Raw genomic sequence first — 23,554 nt, forward strand, 5'->3', positions numbered from 1 at the left:
TAGAGTCAACACAATATTAAAACTGTCCCTGTGTACTTTCTTCATACACAGTCCTGCTATTATTTTAAAAAAGAATACATTTTTTGGTGACCTAGAAACAAGAACATTCTGTTTGATCACAAATAAATATTTTCTTTCTTGTTTTGTTCAGTTTTCCTTGAAAAGAAGTTACATTTGCCTTCTTGACATTCATAATCCAATCATATGATTTTCTAGTCATTCTTTAAATTAAGGGTTTATTTGTTAACATCAGAAACCAATTTACACAAGTTAACATGAACTAACAATGAACTTCTACATTTATTCATCTTCCTTAAACAGTGAATGTTACAATAAGATTAAGTCAACAGTGGTGTCTGTTAACATTAGTTTTTGATGGTCTTGGTCTTGTCTAGTTCTCAACTGTCTTTGTCTTGGTCTCAGACTTCGTGGTCTCAGGATTTTATTTCAAGACCGGTCAGGACCACAACTGTGGGAATAACACTAAATTGCTGTGTATTGTCTGATTTATGTGTAAACATCATTCATGTGAATGGATGTAAATCTTCTGGCTCTAAAAGCATTCACCACTTGTTCTTTATTTGATTCTTCTGTTACTTTTGTTAGTCTTACTGCTGGTGAGAGAAGAATGGAGGATTGTCTTAAAGAAATCTGTCAACAAAATGAATACACACAAAGGCCCACAATATCCCAGATATGATTAAAGAAGGTACTTGTATGAGATTTTATTTATTTATTTTAAAACAAATGAAGTGATATTGATTTTGTGTAATTATTCAATAAACCATGAGTAAATAAGTGACTTCGGTTTTAGACACAATTAAACACTATTTCAATTCAATTCAATTCAAGTTTATTTATATAGCGCTTTTCACAATGTGTATTGTTTCAAAGCAGCTTTACAGGGGCAAACAGGAAAAACAGAAAAGTTAAAACACAGCACAGTGCATGGTATTTATACAACGAGTAAGTTCATTCTAATAAATAACATCTAATTTCTAAATAAATAAATGAATGAATGCAGTCTCCCGGTGAGCAGGCCAACACTGCCCTGCTGTGGCGAGGAACCCAAACTCCAATGATTGATTAATGGAGAAAAAAACCTCGGGAGAAACCAGGCTCAACCGGGAGGGCCAGATCCCCTCTGACGTGTCATAGCTGCACTCAGACTGGTGACATGTGATTTTAGTTTAGCATTTAATACCAAATATTGTAACTTCAGCATTAATAAGACAAATAGTCCGTCTTTGCTCTTGGTTGGGGATGTAGTGGTCTGAGCTGGGATGGTCCGATGGTCATATTTCTCTTGGCAGCTGGTGGAATTGCCTTAGATGGAGCTGGGATGGTCAGTCAGTCTGCAGCTGTATCTGGTGTAATCTCAAATTGGGGATGGGCATCTGTCGGTCGTCTGGACATGGTGGAACTTCTTCCTACCTCGGGATGGGCATCTGTCGGTCGTCTGGACATGGTGGAACTTCTTCCTACCTCGGGATGGGCATCCCGAGGCAGAGGCGGAAAGAGAATAAAGAGAATAATTAGCGTAGCTGCTGTTCATTAACTATGCATTAAGTGAAAGCTTGGCTGAAAAGATGTGTCTTTAATCTAGATTTAAATTGGGAGAGTGTGTCTGACCCTCGAATAGTATCAGGAAGGCTATTCCAGAGTTTAGGTGCTACGTATGAGAAAGCTCGTCCACCTTTGGTGGATTTTGTTATTCTAGGTATTGTCAAAAGTCCTAAGTTTTGAGATCTCAGCGAGCGTGATGGGTTGTAACGTGATAAAAGCTCGGTTAAGTAAGTAGGTGCTAAACCGTTCAGGGCTTTTTCCGCTTCTATTTAACAAATCTCGAATAAATCTGAACTTTTGTGCATTTCTGAATGACACAGATATTTTGCTATTGATTAGTTAAAAAAGTAATGAAACCAATTAAGTCACTGAATGTTTTGTTTTGTTGAAGGTCACAGAATATTATCTTGGGTATTTACAGTTTTTTGTGTTTACTTGTTGGATTTTTTTTCTTGCCCCAAACTGGTAATATGTTTCGGTAAAAAAATAAATTTTAAAACATCCAAAACCTACATTTCTGCACAATAAATCCCAAATGTTACTTCTTTTATTATTTTATTATGACTTTTTTGTGTTTTGCGGATCTTTTGAATGAATTTTTGGAGTTAGTCTCAACTCGGTCTCTGTCTTGGTCTTGGTCTTGATCTCAGCCACTCAAAGTCTCCGTCTTGTCTCGGTCTCAGTTTTGGTGGTCTCGACTACAACACTGGTTAATGAAAATAATACCAAAACAATTGTTAAAGTTTGTGCATTAACTAATGTAAATAAATTCTACAAATGTTCTTCATTGTTAGTTCATGTCAGCTAATGCCTTGACTAATATTAATATTATTGTAACATGTTATTTTCCTTCTTTGAACACAACAGGAGATTATTTAATGAAGACAGAAGGTCACAATAGTTTGCAATGACACGACGGTGAGAAAATGACAGAATTGTTATGTTTTTGTTTTGAGCTGTCCTTTTATTGGTGAGGGATGGGAAATCTTCTGTCGCTCCGCTCAACATGTGTAGAATGAAATGTGATTTGGCTTCAGACAGTCAGTGTTTTTAATGTCCACAGCAGCTCAAATGTGGAATCTGTTCTTGAGATTGTGGCGTCGCTGCATGACTGTGGTTAGACAGCCTAACCGCTCTATATTTCACATATATATGTATTTATATATCATTGCGGTGGGAGTCTTTTAAAAGCAGCATTGTCTTCAGAACACACACCACACACTGCAGAAGATAAAGGAGTGGGATCTGAACTTTTCAGGCTTCAAAAAAGCACCCGCCCATCCACAGAATAACACCAGAGACACGAGAAGCAGGACTTTAGTTAACTCTCATGAATCCTGAAATATGATTGGTTGTTAAGTAAGGGATAATCCATGGCTAGCCGTGCATTATGGGATTTTAATGCACGACGTGGAAGAGAAAACCCATCCGACGCGAAGCCTTTAATGCACGTCTAGCTGTGGATTATCCCGTTTATACCATGGTTATTTGCCAAGTTAATGCTTTATTGATGTCTACAGTGTCATTTTAGATCAAACAGGTGAAGATAAAGCTTATTTTGTAAGTTAATTTTAAATGTAATCAAACTGACTGGAGCTACCCGTGCGTTAAATGCTTTTAATGCACACCTTCCAGCCAATCAGAATCCAGTATTCAAACAGACCATGGTATAATCAAAAATAATCATCATGAAGTCTATTCCACAAATTTGTGTTGTTGGAAATTGGGATTGTCTTGTTATTAAAGCAGCAGACCAACGCGACATTCGACATCCTCTTGTGTTATGAGACGTATTTGTGAGTTAAATAGAATAAAAGGATACAAAATGTACAGCAGGGCTTCATTTCATGTTTAAACACTGGCTTATTGTGTGTTTGGCTGATGATCAACATTATCCAATATCCCACGTCTCTAATGGAAAAAAATCAAAAGTTATATTGTATGAGGAGAACATTTTAGAAAAATAAACATATTTTTTCCTCTAAGCACAGACTAAAAATGTATATAAATAAAGTAAACGCAGTCGATTTTGTATTGAGCTCAAGTGTAAATATTATTGTCTATAGCCTATCATGCATTCGTGCAAACCCCTTTTTTAAAATTCCATCCCAAAAAGTTTTTATATACGTGCGGTGCAGGCCTTTCAGCTTGATTTTACGGCTACATAAAGATTTACGGAGCAGTCTGCGAGTGCAAAGATCAATTTACTGACCCAGCACTAAAAAACAAATTTCCACAGCTCAAGGCCGTACATACATTTCTCATTTGTCACGCCGCTCTTGTACACTGTTCACCATTCACTTCTAAACAAAGACGCAGCTAACCTGACCCACATAAAACTGCTCATAATAATTCCCTTCACACTCGTACGGCTGAATCTGGAGAGAAACAAGGAATTCATGTTTCACCACCACAATGAAGATCCAGTCACTGATTTGAGTTAAGTGATGGTGGTAAGTCTAAAATCTTCTTTATGATCTAATTTAAAAACACAAACGCATGACAGAAATTAACTTTTTTCTTTTTATTTTGCTTGACTTACATCATGTGTTGTGTATGTTTAACTCAGGTCCTTACACCTATACAACTTTTGTTAGTCTGTTGATCAGATTTTGCTCATGTTTAACATGATTTTATTACACGGCTCTTTGGAAAGCTTGATTCTGATTGGCCAGTCACGACATCTGCAGTTTCGTTATTCCCAGATAACAACCTCTCAAAACTAAAAACACACAGTAACCCGGATGCATCAAATCATATATAAATAATATAACTTATATATAATTGTATCAAATAAAATATATACATATATTTTAATAACATATATGAAATTATATTAACAAATGATTAAACCAATGTGCCTGTTTGTGACATTTAAACGTTGTTTCTTACCTTAAAATCAAAACTAAACGACTTTTCCTCGCTGAAGGTCTTCATTCAGTAAAAATAAGCTAATCAAATATCTCAAATTCACATTTCATGTCCAGTTTATTTCTCATGTGGCAAGTAGCCGTGTAAAAAGCGGGATAATGTACAAGCAGCCCGCTGTTATCGTGAAAATAATCCCCTTCTGTGTGATAAAAGACCCTCAGCTTCACTGTGGAGGATTATTTAACAATAACAACCAGCTGCCTGTACATTATCTCTTACTTATGTGTCATGAGAGTCAATTCTTCTAAATTGAGATTTATACATTATCTGAAAGCTGATTAAATAAACTAAGAAAATATATATTTGACCGAGAAAAGCTTTTTAAATGTCTGAAATCTGAGGGTGCAAGAACGATCAAAATATTGAGAAAATGTTGTTTCAACGCTCTCTTTTGGCTCACCGCTGTGTAGATGAACCTGAATGGTGAATTCTAAGATTTTATAAAACTTTGCTGTAGTTTTGCAGCAGGATTGCAAGTAATTTACTGTAGATTTAATCACCACTTAACTACTTTTCCATTAGTGTGGTTTTCAGTTTGATTCAACTTTACTTGAATCAAAACACTTAAACTTTTGAGATTCATAATGAGCAAGAAGAGACACATTCAAGATTCAAAATGACATTCAATTAAAACATTTGGTAACACTTTCCTTGAAGCAATGTGTGTGGTAATGCATTATATGTAGTTGTAAATAATTATCTCAACTAAACTCAACTTTATTTATATAGCGCTCTTTACAATTTTCATTGTTACAAAGCAGCTGTACATGAGACACATTGAATACAAGAAAAACAACTAAAGGCATATGCCTGTAAAAACAAGAAAAAGGTGAAAACAACAAAAGACAGACATACAAATGCTCCACACACACAATAAGCATACATACTTACACACATTGACATAGACGCACACACGCAAACACACTCGCACACACGCACAGTGAAATCACACACAGGAGAGAGAACCACAGGTCAAATATTAGATTAGATTAGATTAGATTCAACTTTATTGTCAGTACACATATACAAGTACAGTGTAACGAAATGTAGTTTAGGTCTAACCAGAAGTGCGATAAGCTAGTTCAGGATATACAGTGTGAATAAATACAGAATACAATATTAGGAAAATTCTATACAAATGTTCTATAACAATATGACAGTCGGTATGTACTATGGACAATATATACAGAAGGATATATACTGTGAACTTTAATGTACAGGTGGATATGAACAGATAACAATTTAGACTATACAATAGTGCAAGTGACTTGAGTGTGCATTAGTTACAGACATTAGCTATTAAAGTTACAGTGCAGTACATGAGTTAATGTGGTTATTAAAGGTACGGTGCAATACATGAGTAGATGCAGATATACAGTTACAGTGCAGTAGATGAGTTAGTGCAGTTATTGAAGCTATAGTGCAATACATGAGTAGATGCAGTTATTGAAGCTATAGTGCAATACATGAGTAGATGCAGTTATTGAAGCTATAGTGCAATACATGAGTAGATGCAGTTATTGAAGCTATAGTGCAATACATGAGTAGATGCAGTTATTGAAGCTATAGTGCAATACATGAGTAGATGCAGTTATTGAAGCGAATAGTGCAATACATGAGTAGATGCAGTTATTGAAGCGAATAGTGCAATACATGAGTAGATGCAGTTATTGAAGTTATAGTGCAATACATGAGTAGATGCAGTTATTGAAGCTATAGTGCAATACATGAGTAGATGCAGTTATTGAAGCGAATAGTGCAATACATGAGTAGATGCAGATATACAGTTACAGTGCAGTAGATGAGTTAGTGCAGTTATTGAAGCTATAGTGCAATACATGAGTAGATGCAGTTATTGAAGCTATAGTGCAATACATGAGTAGATGCAGTTATTGAAGCTATAGTGCAATACATGAGTAGATGCAGTTATTGAAGCGAATAGTGCAATACATGAGTAGATGCAGTTATTGAAGCGAATAGTGCAATACATGAGTAGATGCAGTTATTGAAGTTATAGTGCAATACATGAGTAGATGCAGTTATTGAAGCGAATAGTGCAATACATGAGTAGATGCAGTTATTGAAGCTATAGTGCAATACATGAGTAGATGCAGTTATTGAAGCTATAGTGCAATACATGAGTAGATGCAGTTATACAGTTACAGTGCAGCATATGAGTTAGTGCAGTTATTGAAGTTAATATTAAACGGACTATAAATTCTTATATGCAATATTAATTATGTCTAAATTCTAAAGTAGCCCCCCCCGGCCAGGCAAATAGTGCAAAATAATATGCAAATGATGGCGAGGAACCCAAAACTGCAATCGAGAAAAAAAACCTCAGGAGAACCCAGGCTTAACCCAGCCTTAAATTACTATTCATTTACATAACAAGAAACGTGACCTGAGATATTTCGTCTTATTTTATTAAGGAAAACACAAGAAATGTTTATGGTTTTGGTTTTATGGTTAAAACAAAATTGTAAATTTAATCTACAGTAAGTTACAGTCAAATCTGTTTTTCAGTGTAGATATGAAACTTGTGCAGCGAGTGAAGTGTGTAGCATGTTTCTGCCCATTTTTGCTGCATCCGCTCACAAAAGTAACATTTTAATATATATACGGTAGGAAATTTACAAAATATCTAAATATAAAACATGATCTTTACTTACAATCCTAAAACCCAATGTTTTGTTGGCTTTTACAACAAATATTCTCGAGCTACTTAGTTTTGTGCTCCGGGATCACATATGAGATTTATACCTGAATCACCATCATTACTTACAATCCTAAAACCCGATGAGTGATACAAAAGTAAAAAAGAGTATAAAAGAAATGAAGATTGGTTGATATCCGTCATTAAAGTGTGTTCTCAGATGGAACAGCAGCCCGTCCCAGATGAATCTGATGGGAGAAGTCATTATTCCACACAAACGGTGCTCATAAAACGCTCTGTTTCAATGTTCTTTGTAGCACAATAACACATTACATTCCAAAAAATAATGATATAAAACAGCTCAATTCAGAGGGATAATGACTCTCTTTCACTTCCAATTTCAGCAGAGAACAAAGAAAATACTGTACGTCTGCAACCGTTCAAATGTTCCGTCCTAAATGATCCCGTTCTCCATCATCTTTCTCTACTAGAATCTTGACTTCACCAAAGACAAAGATTTCAATGTTTAACGTTATTCAAGCAGATTATTTGATACATTGGGGGTCTGTGTGATTGGGTTTATCAGACTGAAGGAGTCCGTTTGTTTACAATCTCAAGATGAGTTCTCGCTATCACTCAAAGCGTTTTAGAGTTGTCACTGTGAGAAGCTTTTTTTCTGAACATTATCTAACATAAACACTCAATACAGATAAAACTTCATCTGTTTCAAATCTCTACGCAAACTTTCTCACACTGTCAGATGTGTGTGGCTTTTCTCCTACTTGGGTCGTTCTTCACTTGGGTTGGCAAATGCTTGCCTTTGTTTTCTTTTAATAAAATGTTTTGCTATGAATTTAAAATGAGTTTAATGTGCTGTATCCATTGAAATTGAAGCTTAATAGCATTTTGATTTTTTAAATAATTTTAATCAAACACTGGTGAAACAACCATTTTTATTTTTTGATTTACTTTCGAGTCTGTGGTGTTTCCAGGAAAGAAAGTAAGACCAAATGAGCCTAAATCTAGACTTTTCTCAGATGGTGATAATTTTAAGACCAGGGGACATTTAGGAAATTTTAATAAGCATAAATGTATCCACATTTTGATTCAAATATGCAAGTTATCTACATAAGACCGCCGACACTAATGAGTCAGAAACTTTAAGTAAAATAAAAGAAAGAATGTGCTCACCACACACCCCTCAGATCAACCAGCACCTGTCATGACCTTTACACACAGGAAGTCTTTTCTTAAAAGGGCGGCATCCATTATAGCAACACCACAGAGGGGAACAACACTTTCTTCTGAGATATTACAAATTATGTATTTTTAAAAACAATTTCATTAAATTGTACATGTTAAATAAAATCTATATTCACAATATAACCACCTTATTTGTGTTCAAGATGTTATATTGTTGCAATTATACCTCTGTGAAGTCTGGCGAAAACATGCATATTTAGTTACAAATGCAATCTCTCCATCTCAATTAAATATGTACTTTAAAACAAAAATGTAACTATAATAGTGTAGAAATTGTGCTTATTCTACAATCGTGCAAACATTTGATAATTTATTGATATTTAAAATTTATTTTCACCATTGTAACACCACAAATGAAGAACGACCCCTTCCTTGATCTTCTGACGTTTGAATGCATCTGAATCAAATCAAATAATAAAAGAATTAAACTTTGAAGAAAGTACCGTGATGGTTTTGTGTAAAGGGGTGCCAGCTCGATTCATTGTCCAGACAACTTTAAATATCTTATGAATTAAATCCTCGTAAAGAAATAAAGCTTCATCAACTCACCAAGTCCTGTTTATTTCAGGAATATTTTCAGAACTAGCCTATTATGAGTCTCATGTATGACACTTTCTCTTACGCTGTGCGCTTATGTTCAATTGTGCTCATTTATCTTTATAGATCTTGATATGTACAAAATTGATTACGGGAATGAAACATTGAAAACATCAATATTTATAAAAAAAATCATATACTGGCTCAGGACAGAAAACTATTAAAGAAGAAGAAACTATTGAACTTTATGATTGTGTGATTAAAGTTTAGAAATCCTTTCAAATCTTGTATCGTGAAGTGAAAAGTTGTGATGGTGTGTATTAAAGATGTACGTGCGTGTGTGTGTTTACAGAATGGTGGTCCGGGCGTGTGTTGTCCTGGGGGCAGGGTCACTTTGATGGCCTTGCTGAAGCCTGTCAGCCATTAGCTCGACTATGTGACCATATGTGAACATTTGGCCCTTTGACACACCAGTGACTGCTGTCTGGCCGCTCGCAGACGCACCGATCCAGTGATGAGAGTGAATCCACGTCTGCAGCATCATCAACACAATCAAAACTTCTTCACTGGTGAGATTTGGAGAAGTTTTACAGAAGCATCATTTTGTGCGTGATACCATCACGCAAACATTTCTTGAGCGGACACCTGTTTGTGAGGTTTGTGTCTCTACCTGTTGTTTATGTGTAGGCAGAACGACACTTCAAAGTGCCGCCACACATGACTGACATGTTTGCTCATACTCGCAGGCATTCTGTCATGACAGCTGAAGCCAATATAAACTTCATCATGGATTGACATTGTTCAGAATGTGACTTTCAGACATGCTGTGCACTGACTTGTGACAGACATTCACAAAAATCTTCTCATCAATGTCTTGGTGATGATGTGTCACTATTGATTAGGATGTGAAAGCTATTTCATTTTGAGATTTTCTGCTGCTGTCATTTTCATAAAGGAATATTTAATGCAGTATATTAATAAACAGTCTTAATAAACTCTTTAAATAAAGGTGCTTAGAAGGTTCTTCACTGCAACGCCATAGAAAAAACATCCAGACAAAAGTTCTTTAGCATCTCTTTCTTACCTTTTTATAATCGCCACAAAGATCGTTTTGTGAAACTGTTCTTTGAATGTTACGTAAAGGTTCTTTATGGAACCACTAAGACTAAAGAAGGTTCTTCAGTGCCATCATGAAGCATTATTATCTGTAAGAATGTGTAGTGGTCCTGATCACAATTGTGATAGTAATACATGATCACAATCTTGGGAATAATTCATGACATTTCTGCATAGCTTTTCAAAGAAGAAAATAAAATACATATTTTTTAATTCAGCAAGTATCAGGACAATGTCACATTGACAATATTCCCTTGGTGAAAATGTCATATTACAGTATTGCAGCCCTAATGGCATCATCTCAGGACCAGCAGGCCGGGTTTGAAGTCTGTGACACTAACAGAGAACTTTATGTCCATTAAACTGTAATTCAGCATCATTCACAGTTTGTCATTTTTGCGTTTACAGAATCTGACTGCGGCACAGATCTCGCCAATCGTCTTCTGTGCCACAAAACTAAAGCTGAAACAGCCGATCGGAGATGCGTGTATGGAGCCATCTGTTCTCCATTGGGTGGAAATGGAGTCGTCTGATGATGATAAACAGTGGAGACGTGTGAGAAGTCTTGTTCTATCAGAGAATGAGACGGCACCTGTCACTTGACTCTGATAGTGTCTGTATCTGACAGCAGAAGTGTTTGGAGATCTGTGTGGTCTTTCTAATGGATGCTCTGCTTCTCTGTGACATTAAACAGCCACTCTTCTGAGTGTGTGTGTAGGTTTTGGAATGGTAAACCCTACCGTATGGGGACAAAATTTCCCCACAAAGATAGCAAAGATGGAAAATTGTTGCTCCCCATGATGAAAGAAGCTTATAAATCATACAGAATTAACTTTTTTAAAAAAGGAAAAGAGCAGAAAGTGTTGTGTGATTGTGAGGTTTAGAGGAAGGGAACACGATATACAGTTTGTACAGTATAAAATACAATGTGTCCACGGATTGTCCCCATAAAACATGGAAACCAAACCCTGCATGTGTGTGTGTGCGTGTGCTTGTATATTTGTGTGTGTGTTTGTTACTGTGTGTGTGTGTGTATGTTTGCCACCAGTTGGTCTGAAGTAGAAACAGTTCCAGTGATCTGATGGAGCTTCAGGAGTTCAGTTCTTCACATTTATGACAGCTGGCTGACATTCTGTTGTATGTGTTATAAACTTTCTGAGAATTCGTAAATGTGTGATGTTAGTTACTCGTGGTTGAAGGTCTTTGAGAGAGGAAGGGGTTGTGAAGTAACACTTTTCAAAAACGACTTTTGAGTTGCAGTGTTACTTTGCTTCCCTTTGTCCATTCAGGACATTTCATTCTTTTGTTGGAAATACACAACAACAATTTATTCCCATCATTTACTCGATAAGTATTTTACCCCTTATGGACCTAAACCATGCGCTTTTATCAGTAATAGTGTAGTAGCCATGTTTCTTAGGTGTGTACATAACCATTCTTGTTACCATAGTTTTACAACAGATATCATGGTGAAACTGTTGTTATTGTAGTGAGATCATAGTACTTTTGCTGTGGTTTTACTGTACATAAAAAGCAAAACTATGGTTGTGTTAATTAAAGAGAGACACAAAAATGAAAATTCTGTCATGAATTTCTCACCCTAAAGTTGATTTTTTGGTTAAACACTAATTTTTTTTTTTTTTGAAGAATGTTAGCAAACGAGATTTCCGGGGCACCATTGACTACCATAGTAGAAAGAATTAATCATTCTGCCGAACACAAAAGAAAATATTAGGAAGAATGTAGTAAAAGAGTTAAAACACTTAAACACTTCTGTTTTAAACACCTACCATTTTAATGGACGACCAATGATGCCCTAGAATTGAAAACTGCTAACATTCTTCCAGATATCTTTTTTGTGTTTAACAGAACAGAGAAATTCAAACAGGTTTGGAACGAGTGATTCATGGCAAAATGTCTATTTTTGAGTGAACATTTACGTTAAACCCGGTTCAATGCTGCCGTTTACAGCAGGTTTATGCAGATTTTTCTTTTTGCATATGTTAAAACCCAAAAGAATTCAAAACTGTTCATTTTTCTGTTTTGAAAAAACCCCAAATCTTTTTTCAAAAAGGTGCATCGACTGAAGTTGAAAGAATGGCTCGTAGTTTGAAACGCTAGAAGAGTGTTTAGGAGTTTCCTCAGAGCTGGAACGATGTGTACAGTCTGTGTCACTATGAAGTTACGTCCGCTGGAAAATTCTGTCATCCGTCTGATTGTCACATGACAGCCATCATGAAGATTCAGGGAAATGCGCATCTTCACAAACTGTAATGTAAGAACGTGTCGTGTCAGAAACATCTGGATTGTGACCTGTCCACACGGCAGCTGTTCAAATATGGAAGCAGGGCAGATCTTAATACATCTGCACCAAATATTCATGTGTGGTTTCTTCCTTTCAGATGATTCCAGTCTCAGGTGACACACATCAGGCACTATTAAAGGATTCTTCCGACCACAGTTTGCTTTGGCCGAGCGCCTGACGTGCAGCTCCGTGCATGACATGCGTCTTTTGTGCGCTGTGCCACAGATCCACTCGCTTCTTTGGATTGTGGTGAGCACATAAAATCCCTTCTTCCTCTTTTGAAACTGAGACAAATAAACACGAGTGAGTCTCTGTGCCAGGAGGTAAATCCATGAGTGAAGTGTGGTTTTCTGCGAGCTCCAAGGCCAAATAAATCAATGGTCACATTGGAGAAATTCCACTGACATACTTTACATTACACTCACACATTCACAGCAAATCATTTATTCTTTAAATAAAAAAATATCCAAGAAAACGTAAGAAGTTCACATGAGAGAGAGAGAGAGAGAGGTTGTATGTTGTTTGGGAAATGTTGTGTTAACGTCTGTAAGGCGTCTCGTCTCAGCAGGTGAAGCCCCCCCTCACGCACACACATCAGATAAAGAATGTCAGAAACATGCGACAGACTCCAGGCATGCGCCGCAGCTCCGCAGCAGGAGATTACTTTACACTCCATCATGGCTTTCACAGAAACTCAATCTCACGCGCAGCAAACACACGCTGTAAGTGTTGGCCGTTTCCCATCATGCACTGCTCTCACAGACGCTGAACACCTCTTCATGCTGTGTGTTCACACTCTGACGAGAAAAGAGGGAAATCAGGATTTGACGACCAACGGTTGTTTTATTCTGCGTTCAGATCACATGACCACCTTACGCTCATCGTACTTTAAGTTCATCGCTGACTTTGTCATATTTCTTGTTTTATTTAACAATACTTTATTGTTTCAAGCACAGCTGCTTTCGTAAAAAGCTCTACATTAAAAAAGTGGATTAATAAATCATTTATTAGGATCAACGGATCATTATGGTAACTCAGATTTTCACAACACAATTATTGTGGCCAAAACAGCTTTCATGGTGGATTCAATATCTATCAAACATGAATAAATAAATGATGCTATTAGTCAAATTTATATTGAATTTTGAATTTCTCTTTTTTGGGCAACGAGTGTCAAACCACCACCACCAGTAGCTGATATGAACTTACAATGATCAAAATGTTTTAAAATCATTTCTTTATCTTTTATAATATATTTATTTTGACAAATGAGGTTGTTAAGTATCAGCTCACATCAGTTGATTGTTCATTGATAGATATGTTAGATGTGTATTGGTAAACGTTAAAAATAACATGAATAAATCTAAGAAATATTGCTTTATTATATTATTTTCATCCACATCTTGGATTCAGACAAATATTACACTCCAAACAAATTTTTTGAATAATTGTACATTATTTGTAATTTTCAAAATATTTGTCAACATTCACAGTATTAGTTTAAAGAGATTGTTCACCCAAATCGAAAACATCAAGTCATTATTTATTTAATCTCGTGCTCTTCTTTTTACAGATGTTGAGCACTTTTATGTTTTTTATACAATTGGTCAAATCAAACATCAGATTATTCAACAGTTAATGGATGCGAGGGGGGTGATGTTGAAGATAAGGACTTTAATCAGTACCATATTAGCCATGACTTCCTCCTGTCACACAGCCTCCTGACTGAAAGGTCATCGTGGGGCTCAGGGTCACGACCCCTAACTGTGACCCCTCAGGCCCTGAATAATGACTCGCACACATCCCCCCAAATCCTCACAGGAACTCCAACACACACCAGTTTCTCAAAAACAGTGACACTTCAGCCAAAAATAAACATGCAGTCTTTCTGCTCCTCATGTGGATGTAAACGTTCTTCAGTGGAACACAAAACACGTTCTTCAAAATATCTTCTTCTGTGTTGTGCTGAAGAAATAAACTTGAATAAAGAATAAAATAACAACAATGTCCAGCAACAAGCGTCTGTTTATGAGAACATGAATCAGGCCTCATCCCAGAAGTCCTCGTGTGATGTGGAGGAGGAGATGGTCTGTGTTTGTTTTGATTTAGCCGTGGCTTCACTGTAGGACACTTTACTGAGCGTGGAAGAAAGAATAGTGTGTGTTTCGTACGCTGAACACTGTCCAGATGTTTAAAAATCCTGTCAAGACCACTCGGTGGAAAAGTGAAGGGAATGTTGACTTTGCACTTTCTAGAGGATGCCATTAGAAAAATTTCATTCGAAGCGAGTTACGATCTGGCACGTCCCTTCTTTCAGCGCGGCTGCATTTAGCATATTCGTAGAGGGGCGCTTTTATAAATGACACGGTAAAAACCTGTGAAATCCAGGACATGTGATGCAATCGGAATACTCACAAAGTGCCTTAGGAACGCTCACATCCATCCCCTTAGTGGCGCTACTATAATTTTGGCCTGTGCAAACACGCAGAAAGGAAAGAGAAGCAAAAGTTGTCTGGCGTCTGAAAACGATGGGCTTCACTGACCCAGCATCACTTATCCCATGAATATGAGTATTCACACAAACAAAACGCTTCTCAATGACCAACCTTCCAGCCCGATGCTCCGTTTCATTTGTTGACACGTTTATTGGACCGCAGCATTGTTTGCATGTCATCAAGAAACAAGTCGTTTATTTTTCCTGACGCTCTGAAAGGATGTTTTTTTCCCTAAGTTCAGAGACATTCTGTCCAATGATGTCTGAAATGATACGACATGAGCTGACAGTCTTACAGTTTGATTTCAACCAAGACGCTTGTACTCAGATATAATGGGAGTCAAATAAAGTAACATGATGAATAAAGAAAACAAAAAAAACAAAAATGAATATCAGCTGACGTGTGTAGGAGAAATCCAAGTGGCAAAACCTTCTTAATGATCCAAAAAACATGTATTCCCCTTCATTTTGTGTCAAACCCGTATAGATGTGTTTATTCTGTTGAACACAAAAGAAGATATTTTGAAGTAAACCAAACAATTCTGGGGCACCATTGACTAACATAGTTCTTATTGAACTGTTCAGTTAAAAACGTTCTTCCAAATATCTTTCTTTGTGTTCAGCAGATCTACAAAATTGAATACACACCTGAAGGTGAAGGACTTTCATTTTTGGGGTGTACTGTCCCTTTAAATATGTAAAAGCTGATGTGTGGTCACTAAAGTTCATCCTTAATGTCTTGTGGATCGTCTCTCAGAAATCACAGAGAGAATGAGTCTGACTTCAGTAAGTGGCAGGAACATTAGCGTTTTCATCCGGACGGCTGGGACACGCTCGGAAGAGCCTCGTAGGAGAGCTGCAGGCTGAAGAAAAATAAGCCATGGCACTACCAATAAGTCACCCTTGAAAAGAACCAGATGTGCACTCAAAGATCTCCTGAAAATATTATCTTTGGTGCTAAAAGTTCTCAGAAGGCAGTTTTCTCCTCTGTGTCTATGAAACTGCACTTGCTTCAATCTCATTGGATCATCTGGTGCTTTATTTCAGGTGTTGTGATTAATCGTTCATTGTCCGTGTTGTGGTCAAACACACAGCGAGACCTTATGTGGGGGTAGAGACTGAACCCGGCGAGGAAACAGTACGGTTGTTCTCTCACACAGAGGAACCTCTATGAAAAGCCAAAAGAGCAGAGAAGAAAACGTGGCCGCAAACCTCAGGGCTTTTTCGAATAAAACTAGCCCGAGTCTCTTATTTTTTCTTCAGTTTTTGTGGCGAGGGCTGGAAAACACGCATGCAAATCTGTCAGCCAACCCGTTAGGATAATAGCTCGCACGTACACTTTTTCCCAACCGGCTGCAGAACACAAAGATCTTTGAACGTCGGTGACGATTTGTCTCCGGTTGTGTTAGATTCAGGGGCGAAATATTAAACCCTTAACCTCTCCTTAGGGTCAATATGACCCCCATCAAAATGTCCTTATTACAAAAAAACGGTTCCCTTCATCTCAGTGGAATAAGATTTTATGACTTTTCTTCATTTTCTATCTATATTCACTTATATATATAAACTGGGCTTGATTCGGTTGTTCTAAAGGTATGTCAAAAAATAATTGATCTGGTATTCGAGGTCAATATGACCCCAATAGAAAATGAATGGGAGATGCAAAAAAAATGCTGAATCTGTAAATTTCCCAACAGAAATGAAGGCCTGGTACGACAGCACAAGACATGTTCATGCTCACACACACACACACACACACTTGTATATGTGGTTTACGAGAGCTCTCCATAGACGCAATGATTATTATACTCTACTAGTTAAATACTGTATTCCCTAACACTAGCCCTAAACTTTTCTTCTTTGTAAAATATCACAAGTTAGTATGTTTTTTTTTTGCGTTATAGGATGTGTGTTTACATTGTTATCACACACAAACCATGTATACAAGTGCACACAGACACACACACACATCTCTACAGGGGCGTCAGCAGCACGAGTTACAAAGCTGACGTTTCAAAAAACATCAAAAACTACAAAAGGTTCTTTTGTTTATATATATATATATATATATACATAAATTCATCAAATTTATCACAAAAGTTTGAGACGAGCAGTTGGCCACACCCAGTAAAATGAATGGCATTCTATGGCCCTACGCTGGTCAGAACTATTTATTTTATTCCTAAATCCTTTTAGGTTTATCTCCTATCAGCAGACAGGAGAAATCTAAGACATAGATCAACATCCAAAAATAACTTCATAAACATTTAAGTGATATTCTCATCAAAGTTTAATATTTCACATTCAAGCTAATGGTGCAGTTGAGGAATATTGTGGTAAATATGTACAAAAGTACTTCACATCGCCCAAAACACAGTATTAATGTATAGATGAGAAGTAAAGAAAGAAAATGATATTATTTATATTATTAAAAATGTATATTTTTTTACAATTACTTCATCTATTGCTGGGGTCATACTGACCCCAAATACCAATAGTGTGAAGAGGAAACGAGGACCATATGAGAGTTAAATGAAACGCCAACAACAAAAGATTTGTGTTGGGTATAAATGTGTCACAATGTTGGAGCTCCTCCTGGGTGTGCCGGACACACTGTTCCCACAAACTCTCTCTCTGGCTCTCCTGCTCTGTCATTAGGCCTCGCCACCGTTGCCACATGCCACTCCTATAGTGCCGAGCTGAACACAGTGCCAACACGGCCCGTGTCTGTTGCCAGAGCAACCGTCCTCATATCCAGATCAGATGTCTTTTAATGTTCCTATGGTGTTTGTTTGAATTGTAGCTGTACTGTATACACAGGTAGCGACTGACGGATGTGAAGATGAGCCCAGGAGAACGAGCAGGTCATGTTTTATGGCACGGTTGTAAGATGGGCTCGAAGAGAATCATTTCCCAAAATCTTGACGGCCATGTTCTATGTTTTCACTCACCCGTGGTAAACGGGCTGCCGCGTGGGCAAATGTTTGTTATGTTTGGTTTCAGATGGAGGTGCGCAGCGTCTCTGTGACTGGTGGACACACATACCAGGACAGACCAGCAGACCCCTCCCATTACCGCAGCATGACCAGAGAGATGTCATGTGAACGCTAGTGTCCTGTTTCCTTCTGCAGAAGACTTTCTGATGGGTAACGTCCGAGAAGAAAACTAAAATAATAACAAATATTTATAATTGGTATAAATCAGGTCAATCTAATGACGTTTGATGTCTGACTGCTGATCCCCCCAAAATAAAGAGAATGATGAAGTGTATTTTAAGGGCCACCAGATATTTTTGTATTATGACTTGATTTTTTGATAAATAAGTGCGTGTACCCGTTGTTATTAGTTTAATGCACAACAATCTGACTCTCATTACTGTGGTGTGATTTATACCACACAGCTGCAGAAATAATGAAGAGACCACTTTAAAGTTACTTCACATTTTGGGAATTTACTGAAATGTGTTAAAGTAAAATTATTCTTTTTGTTTCATTCTGTGAACTACTAACAACTTTTCTCTCAAATTCTAAATGAAAAAGTTGTTTTTTTGCATTTGTCTGCAGAAAATAAAAACTAGACAAAATGGCCAAATGACGAAAAAGATGTAATGATTGCAAATACCGCAAAGAAAACAAGTCCATAGACATATTATCCATCGGTACAGTGCCAGTGAAATACAGTTTTACATAAAAAGTGTTTTTTTCACATTGAAATTTTATGTTTTCATGTTTTTCTTGTAAATTGACATTATTTTTCTGTAATTTGACGGAATATTTTGTAAAATAGATTCAATTGTACAGTTTTTTTTACATCATATGTGACCCTGGATCACAAAACCAGTCTTAAGGAGCACAAGCATTTAAATGGGTCAAAATAATACATTTTTCTTTTATACCAAGAATCATTAGGACATGAAGTAAAGATCATGTTCCACGAAGATATTTTGTACATTTCCTACCTTAAATATCAAAACTTTATTTGTGTGAGTGGATGTCCTGTCACAGCGCCTCTGATTCACAACTTCAAAGACAATTTTCTCACTATTTAGATTTTTTTGCACTCTCAGATTCATGAGTTTTAAACGGTTGTATCTCAGTCAGATATTGTCATATTCTAACAACTCGTACATCATTAGAAATCTTAGCTTTCAGATTGTGTAAAAAATCTCAATTTCCAAAAATTGACCCATAAGTCTGGTTTTGTTATCCAGGGTCACATATGTGAAAAAAACAGAATTTTTGCTGTAGTTTTTGCAGCAGGTTTGCCGGTAACTTACTATAGATTTAATTGCCACTTAATATACTTTCCAATTAGTACTGTTTTCAAATACTTTAATTAAAATTAAAACACTTTGACTTTTGAGATTCAAAAATGAGCAATAAGAGACTGGCATTAGCACAGCAACACTGCAAAAAATGATATTCTCCCGAAGCATTTTTCTCTTGTTTTCCGTAAAATTATTTAAAACTTCTTACTTTTCGATACATTTACATAACAAGAAAAGTGACCCACGATATTTAGTCTTGTTTTATCAAAGAAACATATTTAAACTAGGTAATATGCTTAAAACAAAATTAAACATTAAATATATAGTAAGTTACAAGCAATCATAATGCAAAATTACAGCAAAGTTTTACATTGTATGATTCAGCTCATGAATGTCATTAACATTATAAATGAATATATCATGAGATATGCCTGATTTTGTTGGTATCTTTCATGCTTGCTTTGTGTCATTTCTGAGGTTCATTTTGGTTAAAACGCAACAGAAACTCATCTGGAATTGAAAAAAATCACACAGAAATGATGATTTAAACGTAGGATTTTATGTTTTGAAGCATCATCACACTGTTTATTGTGTGACAGTTTGTATTAAAAAATCAAATCACCACGAGTCAGAAACAGAACGACACAAAACGTATGTGGTAGAAATAGACATGTTTTGGTTGGATTCACTCAAATGTGCTCTTGTCGTGCTGAACATGAAATAAAATGAATCTGCATGTAAAGCAGCAGCAGTATCTTGTCAAAGGGGCAATAATCCTGAGCACTTCTGCCAAGGCCAACAGAGATCTGCATGACTTTAATCTAAATATACATCAGACTGACAGCAGCAGGTGAACACAGGCCTGCCAGACACTTGCATTCAATGATCACACACACACTGACATGTCCATGTGTGTGTGTGTCCTGGAGCGTGTGCATGTCCTTGTTGGGTGTGGTTGGGGCTTGCATGACATTTCTCTTCACTGTGGATCGACATCCCAACTCAACGCAACCCAATTTTGGGTTTCTCCTCAAAGCCAGCTGGTCTGGCTTGAATTTCTGTGACTTTTGCTCGTTTTTCGCACTTTTGCGTCTTTTTCTTTTCTTTTTTTATCAAGACTGACCCGCAGCAGGTGCTGAAGGGTTCACCTTCCTGGAGAAGAAAGCTAGGACCGGTGAGTGATCAAAGAACCGTGCAAATGTGAAAAGCGTCGGTGAGGAGAAAGTGGCTCGTATGCGCGGCGCACCGAAGTCCATGAAGCGCGAGCGCTGGCGTGACACCACGCTTCGGTTCGTCTCGCTTGGGGAATGTGGACCTGAGAATAGAAATAGAAAGATACAGATTTAGAGAGGTGGGCTTCGTTTTGGGACACGGTTTGCTTTCGTAAATAGATATGTTTGTCTAAGAGATGAATGCGGCGAGCGGGTCATCGTTGGCTAATATTATGTCAAGCTTGTTTACGGCTCCTTTGAAGACAAACAGATCTTTGTCTGTGATTTGACGTGTGGACTTTGTCTGTCAGACAGGTTCGATCTTAATAACGTCCAGTGCCTGTGTGAATACTGTATGTGTTAAAACCAGAATGAATGTGGATATTACACGCTGCTGACCCCGTCAGGGCTGTCTGATATAATGAAAGAGAAATGAAGGGCATCCGAGGTGCCCACAAAACCCACAAGAGCTTCAGTCTTCTCTTCTTACGGCGTCAGTTTCTCTGATAATGCTCTCCTTATGTGTTCAAGATTTCAGCTCTTCTGTTGTTTAATTCTTTATAATACAACTCTATAAACATGAGATGAGGAGATGAACTGACAATTACAGTTTGATGTTGAATTTCAATGCAGAAATATGCTTTTTTTTAATATGGTCCTTAATCAGATATATCATGTTTGTTCTGTAAGTGTGTCTTAGTTATCAAAATGAATCAGTGTTGGGTGAAACTAGTTACTAAGTCATTAGTTACTGTAATTGAATTACTTTTTCCTTGAAGAAGTAAAGTAAGGGATTACTCTTATTTTTTCTGTAATTTAATTACAGTTACTTCTGATGTAATTCAACAATACACTGTGTGATATGTGACCCTGGAGCACAAAACCAGTCTTCAGTAGCACGGGAGCATTTTTAGTAAAAGACAAAAATCGTTGAATGAGTCAAAATTATTGATTTTTCTTTTATGCCAAAACTCATTAGTATATGAAGTAAAGATCACGTTCCATGAAGATATTTTGTACATTTCCTACCTTAAATATCAAAACTTTATTTTTGTGAGTGGATGTCCTGTCACAGCGCCTCTGATTCACAACTTCAAAGGCAATTTTCTCAATATTTAGATTTTTTTGCACTCTCAGATTCATGAGTTTTAAACGGTTGTATCTCAGTCAGATATCGTCATATTCTAACAACTCGTACATCATTAGAAATCTTCTTTCATATGATGTAAAAATCTCAATTTCAAAAAATTGACCCATAAGACTGGTTTTGTTGTCCAGGGTCACATATATTAAATAGTGGAATTGACATCAAAATGATAAGTCTAACTTTAAAATGAATGCTTAATGTATGCTTCTCACAATTATTTGTATACTTTGGTCAGTTAATTAAAATAATTTATGTAGTTATTTATTACTTTTTAAGAGAATTAATTAAAACAGCCGTTTCATGTCTATCCTTGAATCAATTCTTATCAAGGTTGAAATAAAGTAATTAGTTATAACTAATGAAATACTTAAAAAATGTGATTTGTACAGTTATCTTATTACAATAACTAGTATTTAATAACTTTTTTGGAGTAACTTACCCAACACTGGTTGTATAATGTTAATATGCATATCACTAACCTCATATCTCCAAAATCACTACTTCTGATGAAATGAAAAAACAATGTGTGTTGTAAACAACTAACAGCTACAATTTTTTACTTTACTAAACAAAAATTTAAAAGGTGATTCTGTAAAAACTTTTTTTAACAGATTTAGCACGTATCAACAGGTGTGATATGTGATCACCTCAAAATGTCCAATTTGTTATTAAATATAATTTTTATATTGCTTTATCTTCTCACTTGTTAATTTTTTTATAACAGTCTATGTGGCTCATTAGCATTACGGATGAATTTAACAAACATTAATATTTTAATTCCAATTATGCAAAGATTTTTTTTTTTATTCGGTTTAGTTCATTTCTCATTTATTAATGCAGTTTTTTGCTTATAAGCTGCTCAAAAACAGAGTTGAATATATTGTTACTTGGCGTGATGTGGTGTCACAAGAGACAGTATACTGCTGTAATCTATATTGCTGAAAATCATACATGTCAGCACGAGTAACAGCTCACCGGCTCATGAAATACAGCTCGATGTGTCTGTAAAGCAAGTTTAGACAATGTCTGAGAACTCCTCACGTAGTGAAACAAGATACCAAAATAGAAAATGTGTTTTCTGGATTTCTGACGGGAGCACAATTATTTATCAGAGAGATGTTATGAATACTGTGGGTATTGGACATTAATTGTAAGTGTTGCCGTTACGTAAAAAAGGCAATTAAAATTACTTTGCTGCTGTTTAGCATGAAATTCTGTCATCACAACGTGTGGAAAATGAATAAAAAGTTTATTTCTGATTTGACTGTTCCTCTACATTACAAACATATCTTGTGATGACAGAATTAGGTACCTTCAAAATATTCACACCCTCCTCAAATGTTAAAAGTAAATTAAATCTGCCGTTTGCTTCAAAACAGATCTCAAGAAAACAGGTTCCTGTTGATTTTCTTCTGCTTAAAACAACATCACAATATTTACCAGATTCTTCACAGACACTTTAAAAGTGCAGTTATATTGAACTCAATGTGATGCTTAAGTTCACTTTGGATGTTTTACTCTTATACGCCGTTGGCAACATTAGGGGAAATTCCTCAATGGAAAACAAAGCCCCCGAGGGTGCCCGCCCGGCCCGTGTTAGTTTGTGGGTGTCAGCGCTGTAGAGCTCAGCGTGTTTGCATCTAATCAAACAATCACAGCTTTCTTGGACTTGGACAGAACGGCTAATGTTCATTTATCTAGATGAAAACTTATAGATTCAGTTCCAGCTGAAAAAAACCTCAAGGCCTCTGAAGTGTGATGATGTGTAATTCTCAAACTCACCGCTAGTCTTCAGTAATGAGTCAAACAGCAGCACGTGTCTCAACACTCTCACTCGAGCGCGCGCGCGTCCACTTATATCCCCAAAGCTGACCATGAATGCATTTGATAATCTGATGAATATTTCATTTTTCTAGGTGCCGAACGGCCTGAAAGCCTCAGACACTCATTTGATGGAGATGAAACAGCACTGAAGAAACTGTAAAGTTGACACAGAAGGTTTAGAGCAAGTGATTGGTAAGAACAAAAACGATTTCTTCGTTTCTACAGTTATTTTTGGTA

At 36.6% G+C, this 23,554-nt stretch overlaps 1 protein-coding gene across 1 annotated transcript in view; it reads left to right on the plus strand.

Annotated features, from left to right (window-relative positions):
• The first annotated feature begins 20,099 nt into the window (after window positions 1–20,099).
• Window positions 20,100–23,554, plus strand: part of mef2ca (myocyte enhancer factor 2ca) — a 30,223-nt gene continuing 26,768 nt past the window's right edge. Inside the window, exons 1-2 of the mRNA XM_056736195.1 lie at window positions 20,100–20,309; window positions 23,410–23,509. The gene's annotated coding sequence lies outside the window, so the exon portion shown is untranslated. The remainder of the gene's footprint in view (window positions 20,310–23,409; window positions 23,510–23,554) is intronic.

The sequence above is a fragment of the Triplophysa dalaica genome, chromosome 22, assembly GCF_015846415.1.
Source record: "Triplophysa dalaica isolate WHDGS20190420 chromosome 22, ASM1584641v1, whole genome shotgun sequence".
Lineage (NCBI taxonomy): Eukaryota > Metazoa > Chordata > Actinopteri > Cypriniformes > Nemacheilidae > Triplophysa > Triplophysa dalaica.